Genomic DNA, 13,269 nt, shown 5'->3' on the forward strand with positions numbered 1-13,269 from the left:
AGGTTATTCCTGGGCTGTTCTGCTGTTCTCATCATGTTTACTGCTGCCACAAAGCTGGAGCCGCCGTTAGTTGAACGAATGATTAAACTCATTTCTGCTTCATATTCAATCATATTTCAAGGTTGAAGTCAATGTTTAGGTTTTACTCAATGCATTTTTGACTTTAAATGTTCGTTCAAATGACGTCTAAAGAAACAAAAAGTTTTTATGAAAATTATTTTATTGAATTCAGGAAAATTCATGCAGTTATAATTTCAGATTTCCGTAAAATCAGAGATTTAAAAATCATCTGTAGCTTTTGAAAATTCATGCCTTCAAATGTACGTTTTAAGTTTTCTGAAGGAAAATAATTAAAGATTTTTAAAATCAGACATAGAGTTGTATTAACGCTGATAATACTGAAAAGAATCAAAATGTTCGCAAATTTTCTAAGCCACAAAGTTTTAAACATCTTCAATGCCTGTTTAAAATAGTTTTGAACAAAATTGTAAATATTTAAGCAAGGAACAAATAAAAAAGCAGACATTCTAAATAAATTGTGCTTTAAACACAACATTCAAACCGCAGCAGTATTTCTGTCAGAATCGCTGAGATTCGTTTTATTTGTAAAATTTTTTCCTCTTGTTTTTATTTTTCTCTTTTGGATTTGCACATAACTTTGCATTTTGTCCGATATCATTTGAAATATTAAAGTAGTTTATGAACTACATACTTTTTAGCATGTCGCGGTGAAGCACTGCTTCTACCTGCGGCCGCTCCTCCCACCTGTCGGCTTAAACCAGCAAAGGAAGCGGCCATAGTTGGGTCATGGGTTGCCAGGTCGCGTCAGGAATCCACCGCTGGTGCCCCAGAGCAGGTCGCAGTGTGTCCACATTCTCCACATCCGCCCTTCGCCCCGCCCATTTTGGGTCCTATTTCCGCCCACACCCCTGCCAAGAGTATTACCCACAATTCATTGCTGCATCTCACGTTTTGAGTTAAAAGGCAGATTTATTGGAATGTTTTGTTGTTTTTTTGCATCTTTATAGAAAATTCAAAGAAAATATCATGGCAAGGCGCATTAGTAATAAAGTTTGATATGATAAACTGAGGAGAAAAAGAAGAAAAAAGAATAATCATAAAATCTCACAAACAAAAAAGACAAATTTCAAATCTTAAATTAAGATATTTACGTGTTGCTTCAAAGATTATAAATAATAATAAAATTATTTCACTTTAAAAATGGAGGTGATGTTTTAGAAAGCAGAATTTCTAAAACACCAGAATAAAACTTTGCCTGAGGATTAAAATAATCATGTATCAAATATATCAATGTAATTTATCATATTAAAACTTAAGTATAGAATAGATTTCTTGTGTAATATCCAGTTTTGACAATCTTTCTAAAAACAATGAAAATGTGCAATTTTAAATATGTTTGTTTCAAAATCTTGAATTCATTTACTTTGAATTTCTTTTGCAGAAAATCAGCACAGGGAAAACTTTATACATAATTATGAAATAATAACTTAGTTTATACTAAACTAACTTTTATCTGCATAAAACAGATGGTTTTTATGGAAAATATTATGTCTCTGTTAGTCAAATAGACTAATAAATTGATTATTATAACATTTTAATGTATATTTTTTGCCATCTTGAAAATATGGCAAAGTTCACAGAGGGATCCGTCTGTCGCAAAAATAGAATAAAATCAGTTTTCAGAAGTATTAAAATAATTTTGTTTTCACTCAACATGAGGGGTTATATTGAATTTTTTGTATTCAACAAGTCATATCAAAACAAATTTCTCCAACAAAATCTCACCTTTACTGAAAAGAATCTGTTTTGTTGTGTGGTTTCTAGCAGCAGGGACATGTCAGACATTTTGGATTTCTGTCCACCTCTGAACCCTGATGTGACTCTGATCCCACACTTCATAGGGGTCAAAGGGCGCTGAGCGCTGGTCCTGATCAGACCCAGTCCCTAACACTGGAGGTGTAGTAACGCAGTAATTCCGGGTTTCTGACGGACCTGGCAACCCGCGGCCGGATTAAAGCCGTCCTGCTCCGGAAGTCGGTTTGGACTTTTAGAAAAGGTTCGGACCAGAACTCAACACCCGGTCAAAGTTGCTGGGGGAGCGGAACCGGAACCGGGACGGTTAACGGGCTGCTTCTGGACCGGATGGGTTCGAGTTCCTCAAGAAACTCCTCGGTTCCGCTGGAAGTTCGTATCGCGACAGTCTTCAGCCGAACCGAGCCCTTTCAGAACATGGCGGCTTAGACCCGCGGTTCCGGGCGGGATGCCGAGTTGGAGGCGCTACATGGAGGTTCTGGTTCGGAGCGGTTCGGGGCTGCGGGAAGCGGGGCGGCAGTACCCGCTGTCCTGTTGCCTGCTGCTGGTTCTGTTAGGCCTCACGGTGCTGCTCCACAGGTGAGGAAGAGGATGAGGAAGAGCGGCGGGTCCCGTCATGTCTGACCCGGTTCTGCCGCTTTAGAACCTCTGGGCTAAATGTGGGCCAGAGCCTCAGAGTTCTGGATAGTTCTGCTTGTGGTCCGGAAGTTCCGTCGGGGTAAACGGGGAAGAGTTGGGTCCAGAGGTGACGTCATTACCGTAGAACTGGGGTGTCCAAGCTGAGGTGCGGGGGCGATCTGCGGCCCGCTGTCAAACAGAAACGGGCCAGATCGTCCAGCTGCCTTTCACAATTACTGAAACTTCCTGGAACCAATAACTGGGTCTGGTTCTGACTCGGTTCCACCTTCTGTCCTGATCTGGTTCCGTCTCCAGGTTCCTCCATGTTTTCCTGATGTTCTGGTCGCTGCTGGCGGGTTCGTCACCTTCTACTTCTCCCTCGGACCCGACTCACTGCTGCCCAACGTCTTCTTCCCCATGAAGCCCAGAGCCAAGGTAGGTCCAGTTCGGCATGGAACCAGAACCTCGCGGCGCCGGTTCTGATGCTCTCTGTGTCCAACAGCACCAGGATCCGGAACTGTTTCCTCTGGGCCACAGCTGCGCCATCTGCGGCACGACCCGTTGCCAGCGCCACCGGTTTGTTCTGCAGAACCTCAAATATTCACAACCCTAAACTTTTTATTTCTGTGCGCTCTACATAAAAGATCTGAAAACAGATTCTCAGCTGCATTCAGGTCTGTCCTTTAACTAGGCCATTCTGCCTTGCACCTGATCTAAACCATCCCAAAATATCTCTGGTTGGAGGCTGAACTTTGACCTCAGGTCTGTTGTAGTTTTGGTCCAGTTTTTCCCGCTTCCTGAAAGCCTGGATCAGGGTCCCCAGAGTGGGTCCCCAGAGTGGGTCCCCAGAGGGGGTCCCCAGAGGGTCCCCAGAGTGGGTCCCCAGAGTGGGTCCCCAGAGGGGGTCCCAGAGGGGGTCCTGGAGAGCCGCTGTCCTGCAACTCTTAGACGTCTCCCTGGTCCAACAGCTGAGTCGCCTCCTCAGAACAGTCCGGTTCCAGAGTCCTGCTCATGACCTCATTATCTAACTCAGGTGTGTTGAAGTAGAAACACACCTGACAGTAGCAGGAGGCCGGGACTCGAGGACCAGGAGTGTCCATCCCTGGACGAGTCTCTCCTTGGAACCAACAACCTTTTCAGCAGGTCAATGTTCCAGTGCGATAAATCAGGGACAGACTTAAAACATGCCAGATGCCGGCGTCCCCACTGTGGGGACGACCCACTGTGGGGACAATCCACTGTGGGGACCCACTGTGGGGACGACCCACTGTGGAGACAATCCACTGTGGGGACCCACTGTGGGGACGACCCACTGTGGAGACAATCCACTGTGGAGACCCTGACCTAGATTATATTCCAGAGTGTCAGAGTTCAGACCTCAGCCTGGAGAACCCAGAGGAAGGTTCTGGGAGGTTCTGGAGGTTCTGGGAGGTTCTGAGATTCTGTTTGTGTCCTGCAGGCCTGCGCTGCTCCTGGAGAACCAGCAGCCCTGGTTGGACCTGAGGGTTCACTCCAAGGTGGATGGTTCTGTGGCAGAGGTGAGTCCAGCTCAGTTCTGACCCAAACATGCAGACGAGTGACGTGTGCCGCTGTCCTGCAGGTGTTCGAGTTGCTCCTGGAGAAGTTCCTGTATCCCTGGTACAGGTGAGCGACCAGCGGGGGTACCTGGCAGCAAGCAGGGGCAGTTACCAGGGGGCAGCTACCAGGGGGCAGTTACCAGGGGGCAGTTACCTGGGGGCAGTTACCAGGGGGCAGTTACCAGGGGGCAGTTACCAGGGGGCAGTTACCAGGGGGCAGCTACCAGGGGGCAGTTACCAGGGGGCAGTTACCAGGGGGCAGTTACCAGGGGGCAGTTACCTCACGTCTGTCCTCTCGCAGGGACATCACGGATGATGATGCCTTCCTGGATGAAGTCAGAACCACTTTCCGCTTCTTCTCCTCGGTGCTGATCCGCAGAGCCCAGAAGGTAACCGGGTCAGAACCAGACCTGCTCAGAATTTGGTTCGCCACTCATATTGGGAAATGAGTGGCGGCCATGTTGGGAGTGAGGGGAACTCTGGGTAAAGTCAGAGGGGGATTCCGGTGCTTGCAGGTGGATGTCCCGGCTGTGTTTGCTGATAAAGTGATGAAAGCCGCCATGAAGCACCTCGAAATCATCGCCAAGGCTCGAGTCAGAGGTAGGCTCCCCGTTACAGCAACTGTAGGACCAGGAAGGCCCGTTGGGCTCACCACCGTGTTCTGTGGTGCAGCGAAGCGGTGGGACGACCTGCAGGGGGCCGCTCTGGACGGGTACGGCGCCGGGCTGCACGCCGCGCTGCGCAGCCGCAGGGCCGAGCTGCGCTACCTGCGGACGCTCACCGACGCCCTGCTGCCCTACCTGATGCCGCCCAGAACCACTGACTGCAGGTACCGGGACCGGGTCGGGTCTGCAGGAACCAGATGGGTCATATGGGACAGGAGAAGGAAGCCGGTTGGTCGGACCGGTCCTCCTGTTGCGGAACCAAGCCCAGTAAAACCGGTGAGTTGTGGTTCTGTCTGGTTCTGACCTCTGGTTCTGTTTCCGTCTGGTCCAGGTCTCTGGCTCTGCTGCTGCGGGAAGTGATGGCCGATCCGTCTTCCTGCCCACCATGGACTTCATGGCCGACCCGGTGAGCAGCCTGCTGTTATCGATCATCAGAACCGAGCCCACCGGACAAAGGAAGCCGCCAACACGTTTCAAACGTCCGACTGATTGGTGCGTTTGTCTTTCAGGACACGGTGAACCTCATGGTGCTGCTCTTCGTGGACGACACTCGGTAGGTGGAGCTCCGCCGTAGGAACACAGGCTGCTACAGCTGCTCTCTGATTGGTCGTTCTCTTCTGCAGCCAGAAAGCCGCCGCAGAGCCGCCGTCGCCGCTGGTTCCCTTCCTGGAGCGATACAGCAGCAGCAGCAGAGACCATCGGTGAGTGGACCGAGCCAGATCTGGGCCAGAACCGGGTCGGAACCACTCCAGAACCAGCCCTTCTGTGTCGCAGGTTCTGCAGCTGCAGCTGACGGCGATCCGGAGCCAGCAGGATCTGCTGTTCCGCTTCCTGAACTTCCTGAAGCCAGGAAGGAGCCGTTCACGTCCTGCAGTTCTGCCTGGCTGCGGGTAAGGCTCGAAACGCTCGGCCCGGCCCGGATCCGAGGTCCGGATTGATCGGTCGGAACCTCTGTGTTGCAGAAGAGTTCAACGAGCGGATCCTGAGTCCGGACCTGAGCGACCCGGAGCTGCGGCAGCTGCATGCAGAGGTTTCTGCACATCTACCGGACCTTCTGCCGGGACGACAGCGGCGACAAGATTCGCTTCGACCCAGCCGTGGTGGAGGGCATCCGGAGCGTGAGCACAACCAGAACCAGAATCTCAGCAGGTTCTGGTTCCTTATCACAGCAGGAGTGAAAACAGGGAAACCTTTGGATGCAAAGACAAGAACCTCCAACTGCAAGACTTTGTGATGGAAATGCTGCTGAAATGTGTGATTCAAATAACATTTGATTGATTGATTGATTGATAATGATGAGAACAGATTATCAGTTGGATGAGTTATTGGATGGAAATGATCCCATCATCCTCATAACATAATCAATAATCCAATCAAGAAGAAACGTCCATAAAACTGAACCAATAACACGATAAACACAAAGTTAGAAAATAAAATATTTCAATTAATATTAAAGTCAATAAAAGGAAAACAAACACATTAGGTGGTTTTTAAGCGAACCCAGACCCGTCAGAACCACCAGAACCTCTAATTGGACCCTGTGCTCCGTTGCAGTGGCGGTGGCGCCCTACATCCAGGTGGTGGCGCTGCAGAAGAAGCCCTTCCTGTTCCAGGCCTACGAACTGGTTCTCTCCCTGCTGGAGGAAGTTTTTCACGCCCATGTTCTGCCACAGTGACGAGGTGAGGCCCGGTTCCCGGCCCGGTTCCAACTCGCTGATGGAAGGTTGTGTGGAAGGAAAACTTCCTCTGTCAAGCAGCCGTCTAACCTGGGCTTTCCGCACGTTTTCCATCTCCTCAACTTTCCATCAGCTTTTGTGAAGCGGATCAAACCTGATCAAACCCCCATGTTTTAGTTTGATTCAGGCCGACCCGGATTGATCCGAGTCTGGGCTTTGACTAGGCCACTCCACAATCCACGCCCAGCCTGAAGCATCTGGGAGTGAATACTTTCCCAGTGCCGCCATTGGGCTGGTTCTGACCCAGTTTGTTTTTTTCTGGCTCTCAGTACTTCAGACATCTGCTGAGAGGATCCGAGTCGCCGACCCGAAACGCCAGGATCCACAGGTCTGGAGCAGCCTGGTGCCGGCCTGGTTCTGGTGCCTGCCTGGTTCTGGTGCCGGCAGCCTAGTTCTCACTGTCCTGCCCTCCAGGAATCCGTCCCGACGGGGCGAGGCGTTCGGTATCAGCCGGATCGGGAACCGGATCAAAGGCGTGTTCCGGAGCTCCACCATGGAGGGCGGCCTGCTGCCGGCCGGCGCCGACCCGGACGACGACTCGGTGAGACCCGGAAATGACCTCATGAATCGCTGCAGCTCTCCAGACGCTTTGCGCACAAATCGGCTTGTAAAAATGAACGTTTGTGTAAATTTCATGAAGTGAACGTGCGTCAGAAACAAAATCAAACCACAAGAGGTGAAAACTCACCTGAGCGCTGAAACCTGAACACATCCGGTTCTTCCGGATCCACATTCCCGCTCAGAACCTCCGAGTCTTTGAATCCGGCTGAAGGCTCTGCTGCTGCTGCAGCCTCTGCACTGGGAGCCTTTGGCATTTATTCTTTCTGTGCCCTGAAAGCACCTTTCAATAAAATGAAGAATTATTATTATTCTAAATTCTAATTATTATTACTGCTTCAGGGGCGGGCGACTTCCGGGTTCTGATCCCATGAAGGTGTTTTTGTGGAGGCGGCAGGCGGAGCAGCAGCTGCCAGGCTTCAGTTTTGTCGCTTTTACAGTGAAACTGCGCAATGTTTCATGACGCCCCCGCCTCTGACCCGCCTCTGACCCGCCTCTGACCCGGCTCTGACCCGACTCTGCAGGTGGAGGAGGCCACGGTGGTTCTGGAGGACGACGGGCCGGCCGAGCCGCTGGCGGCGCCTCAGAGGCTCCTGTCGGCCTGGAGCGTCTCGCTACGTTCATCGATTTCTGGCGAAGACGAGGCCAAGCGGGAGAAAGTTCCCCGTCTTCGTCATCGACGTGAAGAGGAACGACCGCCGGGACGGTGAGCCCGAACCAGAACCGGAATCAGCAGTTACGGGTCGACGGTTCATAAACTATTTAAATCATTTAAAAATGAAAGTGTTCGGACAGCAGCCGCTCCCCCCGGTGGCCACAGTTATTACTACATCTACACTATAAACTTCCTGCTTCTCCTCAGAAGGTCACGACCCGAATCCTGGACAGTCTGCAGGCGGTACCTGGAGTTCTACGTTCTGGAGTCCAACTCACAGAGTTCCATGGTAACCATCCCATAATACCGACCAGAGCAGAACCTCCCAATCGGACCAGAACCTCCTCCCTAAAGGTCTTGGTGTTTCAGGAACCTTCTCGGACGTTCAGCTTCGTCGAAGCGGCTCATCGGACCAAAGAACTACGAATTCCTGGAATCAAAGCGGAAGAGTTTGAGGAATATTTACGGGTGAGTTTGACCTCCAGAACCTTCCAGAACCTGTGGTTCCGGTCTGACCCGTTGCGTTGCGTGCAGAGGCTGCTGCTCCTCCCCGAGCTCAGCAACAGTCAGCTGCTGGCCGACTTCCTGTCTCCCTTCAGCCTGGAGTCCCAGTTCCTAGACAAGATGCTGCCGGACGTCACCTGGGTGGGTTCTGCTCTGGACGGGTCCGGTTCTGGTGGGAATTTCCTTCCTGAGCTCACAGACCCAGCGGTCTCTGGTCTGAGGTTTCTGATCACAGGAAGTTTTTCTGGATCTGAATCCAAGTTTTCCGTCATTCACTGTTTTGTTTGTTTTCCAGGGAAAATCTTCAAGTCTGTTCCTGGGAAGCTGATGAAGGAGGTAAATTCCTGCTGCAGGAATGTTTCAGTCCTTCCTGTTTCCATTTCCTGCTTGGAAGCCTTTACTTCCTGTCTGGAACCTTTTACTTCCTGTCTGTGTTAGGCAGGTTCTGGTTCTGGTTCTGATGTCCCTGTGTGTTTCCCAGAAAGGACAGAACCTGGAACCCTTCATCCAGTCCTTCTTCAACTCCTGTGAGTCGCCCAAACCCAAACCGAGCCGACCAGAACTCACCGTCCTGAGCCCGTCTGCAGAGAACAACAAGAAGGTAAAAACAGCTCACTTCCTGTCAGAACAGGTTGCCATGGTAACCATGTCTATGTGTGACGTCCTTTGACTGAAAACAGGAGTGATGAAACGTATCCAGAGTTTCCCCCAGTAAAGCTGCTGACCCGGCGGGGGGTCCGCCGTGTTTTAGCATTAAAGACGTTAATTGGACAGGAAAAGTAAAAATATTACTGGCTGATTATGTTCCAGGAAAACATCTCCAGTGAAACAATATTTAAACACAGCTAGTCTTAAAAACAACAAATCAAAACTACAGTTAAAATGAATATCAATTATTTGCACTGTGTTGAATCCACATTAAGTCGGCGGCTCCTTGGGGCCCCAGGGCTTCAGGGGCCATCATGATTATACTGTGACACAGAAACAGAAATGTAACATGTTGATTGAGATGACCAATGCTGCTGAATTTGATTGAATGGTTTCAACATCAATTCAAATATTGTTTAACATTTATGTGTAATATTATAAGGAGTTGGAAGTTTACTTTGTAAGAGTTCAAGAACACTATTCATAGTTAGATTGTTTTCTTACCATAGCAACGTCTGACGCTGAGAGTTTTAATCTTTGACGTTGAGCCGTTTGTTGACAAATACAAATTAATAAACTGTAATTAGAACTGATAGTTTTCAGGTTGCCAGTTAATCTACTTTATCTCCCAGATTAAATCCACAGAAGCTGCTAGAGGTTCTGATGTTTTAGCAGCAAGAGGGGCCCAACAGTCAGGTTCTGCCCCAACAGTCAGGTTCTGCCCCACAGTCAGGTTCTGCCCCAACAGTCAGGTTCTGCCCCAACAGCAGGTCTGCCCCAACAGTCAGGTTCTGCCCCACAGTCAGGTTCTGCCCCAACAGTCGGTTCTGCCCCAACAGTCAGGTTCTGCCCCACAGTCAGGTTCTGCCCCAACAGTCTGGTTCTGCCCAACAGTCAGGTTCTGCCCCAACAGTCAGGTTCTGCCCCAACAGTCAGGTTCTGCCCAACAGTCAGGTTCTGCCCCACAGTCAGGTTCTGCCCCAACAGTCAGGTTCTGCCCCACAGTCAGGTTCTGCCCCAACAGTCAGTTCTGCCCCAACAGTCAGGTTCTGCCCCAACGTCAGGTTCTGCCCCACAGTCAGGTTCTGCCCCAACAGTCTGGTTCTGCCCCAACAGTCATTCTGCCCCACAGTCAGGTTCTGCCCCACAGTCAGGTTCTGCCCCAACAGTCAGGTTCTGCCCCAACAGTCAGGTTCTGCCCACAGTCAGGTTCTGCCCCAACAGTCAGGTTCTGCCCCACAGTCAGGTTCTGCCCCAGTCAGGTTCTGCCCCACAGTCAGGTTCTGCCCCACAGTCGGTTCTGCCCCAACAGTCAGGTTCTGCCCCACAGTCAGGTTCTGCCCAGTCAGGTTCTGCCCCAGTCTGGTTCTGCCCCACAGTCAGGTTCTGCCCCACAGTCAGGTTCTGCCCCAACAGTCAGTTCTGCCCCAACAGTCAGGTTCTGCCCCAACAGTCAGGTTTCTGCCCCATCAGGTTCTGCCCCAACAGTCTGGTTCTGCCCCAGTCAGGTTCTGCCCCAGTCAGGTTCTGCCCCAACAGTCAGGTTCTGCCCCAACAGTCAGGTTCTGCCCAACAGTCAGGTTCTGCCCCAACAGTCAGGTTCTGCCCAACAGTCAGGTTCTGCCCAACAGTCAGGTTCTGCCCCAACAGTCAGGTTCTGCCCCAACAGTCAGGTTCTGCCCCAACAGTCAGGTTCTGCCCCACAGTCAGGTTCTGCCCCAACAGTCAGGTTCTGCCACAGTCAGGTTCTGCCCCAACAGTCAGGTTCTGCCCCACAGTCAGGTTCTGCCCCAACAGTCAGGTTCTGCCCCAACAGTCAGGTTCTGCCCCACAGTCAGGTTCTGCCCCAGTCAGGTTCTGCCCCAGTCAGGTTCTGCCCCAACAGTCAGGTTCTGCCCCAACAGTCAGGTTCTGCCCCAACAGTCAGGTTCTGCCCCGGGCCTCATGCAGCGTTGGACCGGCCCTGCAGGATGAGTTCAACCTGCTGCACTGCAGGGGGTCTAGTAAATCCAGCAGGCCATGTTGGGCAGGTCACATGACCCTGACCTCTGTTGTGTCCTGCAGCTCTTCAGCGACCTCTTCGGGAACAACGCCGACCTCTCCGACGCTCCGGAGCGGAAACACAACTCTAACTGGTTCCTGGAGGTGGTGGCTGTGGACGGGATGTACGACTACCTGATGTATGTTGGTGAGTCCAGTGACCGGGGGCGACAGGAACAACCGGGACGGGTCCAGAACCGAGACGGGTCCAGAACCGTCTCAAGCCTGACTGGTTTCAGCCTCAAAATGTCAGAAAACTTAAGAAATCCTGCAGTTCTATTGGCCAGAGCTGTTGGTGTAGATCTGAGAGAGAACCTTTGAAATGACCCAGTTCTGCAGGTTCTGGTTCTGTTGGTTCCACAGGAAGCAGCAGATCTCAGATCAGTCCTGAAGGCGCACACGCAGCATTCGACCAGCAGGCGGCGGTACTGATCCTGTCTGGAGCCCAGTGCTGCTGCCGGTTCTGGACTGACCTGGACTGACCCGGTTCTGTTGCAGGTCGGGTTCTGTTCCGGATTCCAGACTGGCTGCACCACGTCTTAGCGGCGGGCCGGATTCTGTTCAAGAACTCTCTGGAGGCCTACATGGACTGGTACCTGCGGTCCAAATTGGAGGCGGTTCTGCAGGAGCACCGGCTGGTGTCGCTCATCACGCAGCTCAGAGGTACGAGAAACCAGAACCTCTGGTCCATTTCTGGATGCTGGGTCTGACCCAGTTGAACCAGAACCTCCTGCTTGTGTTTCTGGGTCCAGATGCCGTTTTCTGTGAGAACCACGAGGAGCGAAGTCCGGCGGAGAAACTGCTGAGGGCCAAGCAGACGTTTGACCAGATGATGCACTACCTGCCAGGTCAGCGTCGCCTCGTTAACTACCGACTGCCTTGTTAATGACCGACTGCCTCGTTAATCACCGACTGCCTTGTTAATGACCGACTGCCTCGTTAATGACCGACTGCCTCGTTAATGACCGACTGCCTCGTTAACGACCAACTGCCTCGTTAATCACCGACTGCCTCGTTAATGACCGACTGCCTCGTTAATGACCGACTGCCTCGTTGAACTCGTTTGGCATCTTCACCTCCTTAAACTGGACCAGTTCTCCAGAACTTTTTGGTTCCTATAATGAGCTCTCTGCTGGTTCTGTCCCGGTGCAGGTGTTCTGTCTGTTCTAGCGGGCTGCCGGACCGGAACCAGAACCAGGAGGTGAACCGGGTCACTCTTCTTGTGTTTCAGACGCCGTGGTGAAGCTGATTGGGGAAGAACGCCAGAGAGACGGGATCGAACTGCTGTTCCACGCGCTGCAGAAACCGCTGCTCAACAAGCAGGTAGAGAGAGGCTCCGCCCCCTGCAGGTGGACAGAGGCTCCGCCCACTGCAGGTAGAGAGGCTCCGCCCCCTGCAGGTGGACAGAGGCTCCGCCCACTGCAGGTAGAGAGAGGCTCCGCCCCCTGCAGGTGGACAGAGGCTCCGCCCACTGCAGGTAGAGAGAGGCTCCGCCCCCTGCAGGTGGACAGAGGCTCCGCCCACTGCAGGTAGAGAGAGGCTCCGCCCCCTGCAGGTGGACAGAGGCTCCGCCCACTGCAGGTGGACAGAGGCTCCGCCCCCTGCAGGTAGAGAGAGGCTCCGCCCCCTGCAGGTGGACGGAGGCTCCGCCCCCTGCAGGTGGACAGAGGCTCTGCCCCCTGCAGGTAGAGAGAGGCTCCGCCCCCTGCAGGTAGAGAGAGGCTCCGCCCTCTGCAGGTGGACAGAGGCTCCGTCCCCTGCAGGTAGAGAGAGGCTCCGCCCCCTGCAGGTAGAGAGAGGCTCCGCCCTCTGCAGGTGGACAGAGGCTCCGCCCCCTGCAGGTGGACGGAGGCTCCGCCCCCTGCAGGTGGACGGAGGCTCCGCCCCCTCTTGATCTGATTGTCCTCTGATTGTCCTCAGATGACCTACGTCCTGCTGGACATCGCCATCCTGGAGCTTTTCCCTGAACTGAACCAGGTAATGAGACCCATTCGGGCAGAACTTCCAGAACCGCCTCGCTCCTATCTTCATCAAGCACTGAACCAGTTCACTGTGGAAAAGAACTGTTCAAATGAATCAAGTGTTCTTGCACCAGAACTGATCCATACTGTACTTTTTAACCAAACGGGTCCAATTCTAATTAAAGAACTGTTTGCTTCTGGTTCTGAAATTGACCCGGTCTGGTTTCTACTGGTTTAAAGATAAACAGTAAGAAACATTGCTGACCTTTGACCTCACAAATGTTTCCTCCTCAGCAGGGGCTGAGGGACCCCTTTATTGTGTGACCAGACCGGGTCGGACCGGGTCGGAGGCTGGACCTCAGAACCAACACCAAGGATCTCCTGCTGCCATCAGACATTCCACTTCCTGTCTAATAAACGTATTTATTCCCCATCAGCTCTCCACTTCCTGTCTGCTTCCTGTCCGGTCCGGTC

General features: G+C 52.1%; 1 long non-coding RNA gene and 1 pseudogene across 1 annotated transcript; one reads left to right on the forward strand and one right to left on the reverse strand.

Moving 5' to 3' along the window:
* Positions 1-2,047: 2,047 nt before the first annotated feature.
* LOC129353644 (sorting nexin-14-like) lies at positions 2,048-13,231 on the forward strand (annotated as a pseudogene).
* Positions 6,117-7,374, reverse strand: LOC129353645 (uncharacterized). Its single transcript, XR_008605041.1, has 2 exons — positions 7,118-7,374; positions 6,117-7,033 (listed from the first exon to the last, which is right to left on the reverse strand). It is a non-coding gene; the product is annotated as an uncharacterized LOC129353645 (long non-coding RNA).
* Positions 13,232-13,269: the final 38 nt, after the last annotated feature.

The sequence above is a fragment of the Poeciliopsis prolifica genome, unplaced genomic scaffold, assembly GCF_027474105.1.
Source record: "Poeciliopsis prolifica strain line A6 unplaced genomic scaffold, Auburn_PproV2 SCAFFOLD094, whole genome shotgun sequence".
Taxonomy (NCBI): domain Eukaryota; kingdom Metazoa; phylum Chordata; class Actinopteri; order Cyprinodontiformes; family Poeciliidae; genus Poeciliopsis; species Poeciliopsis prolifica.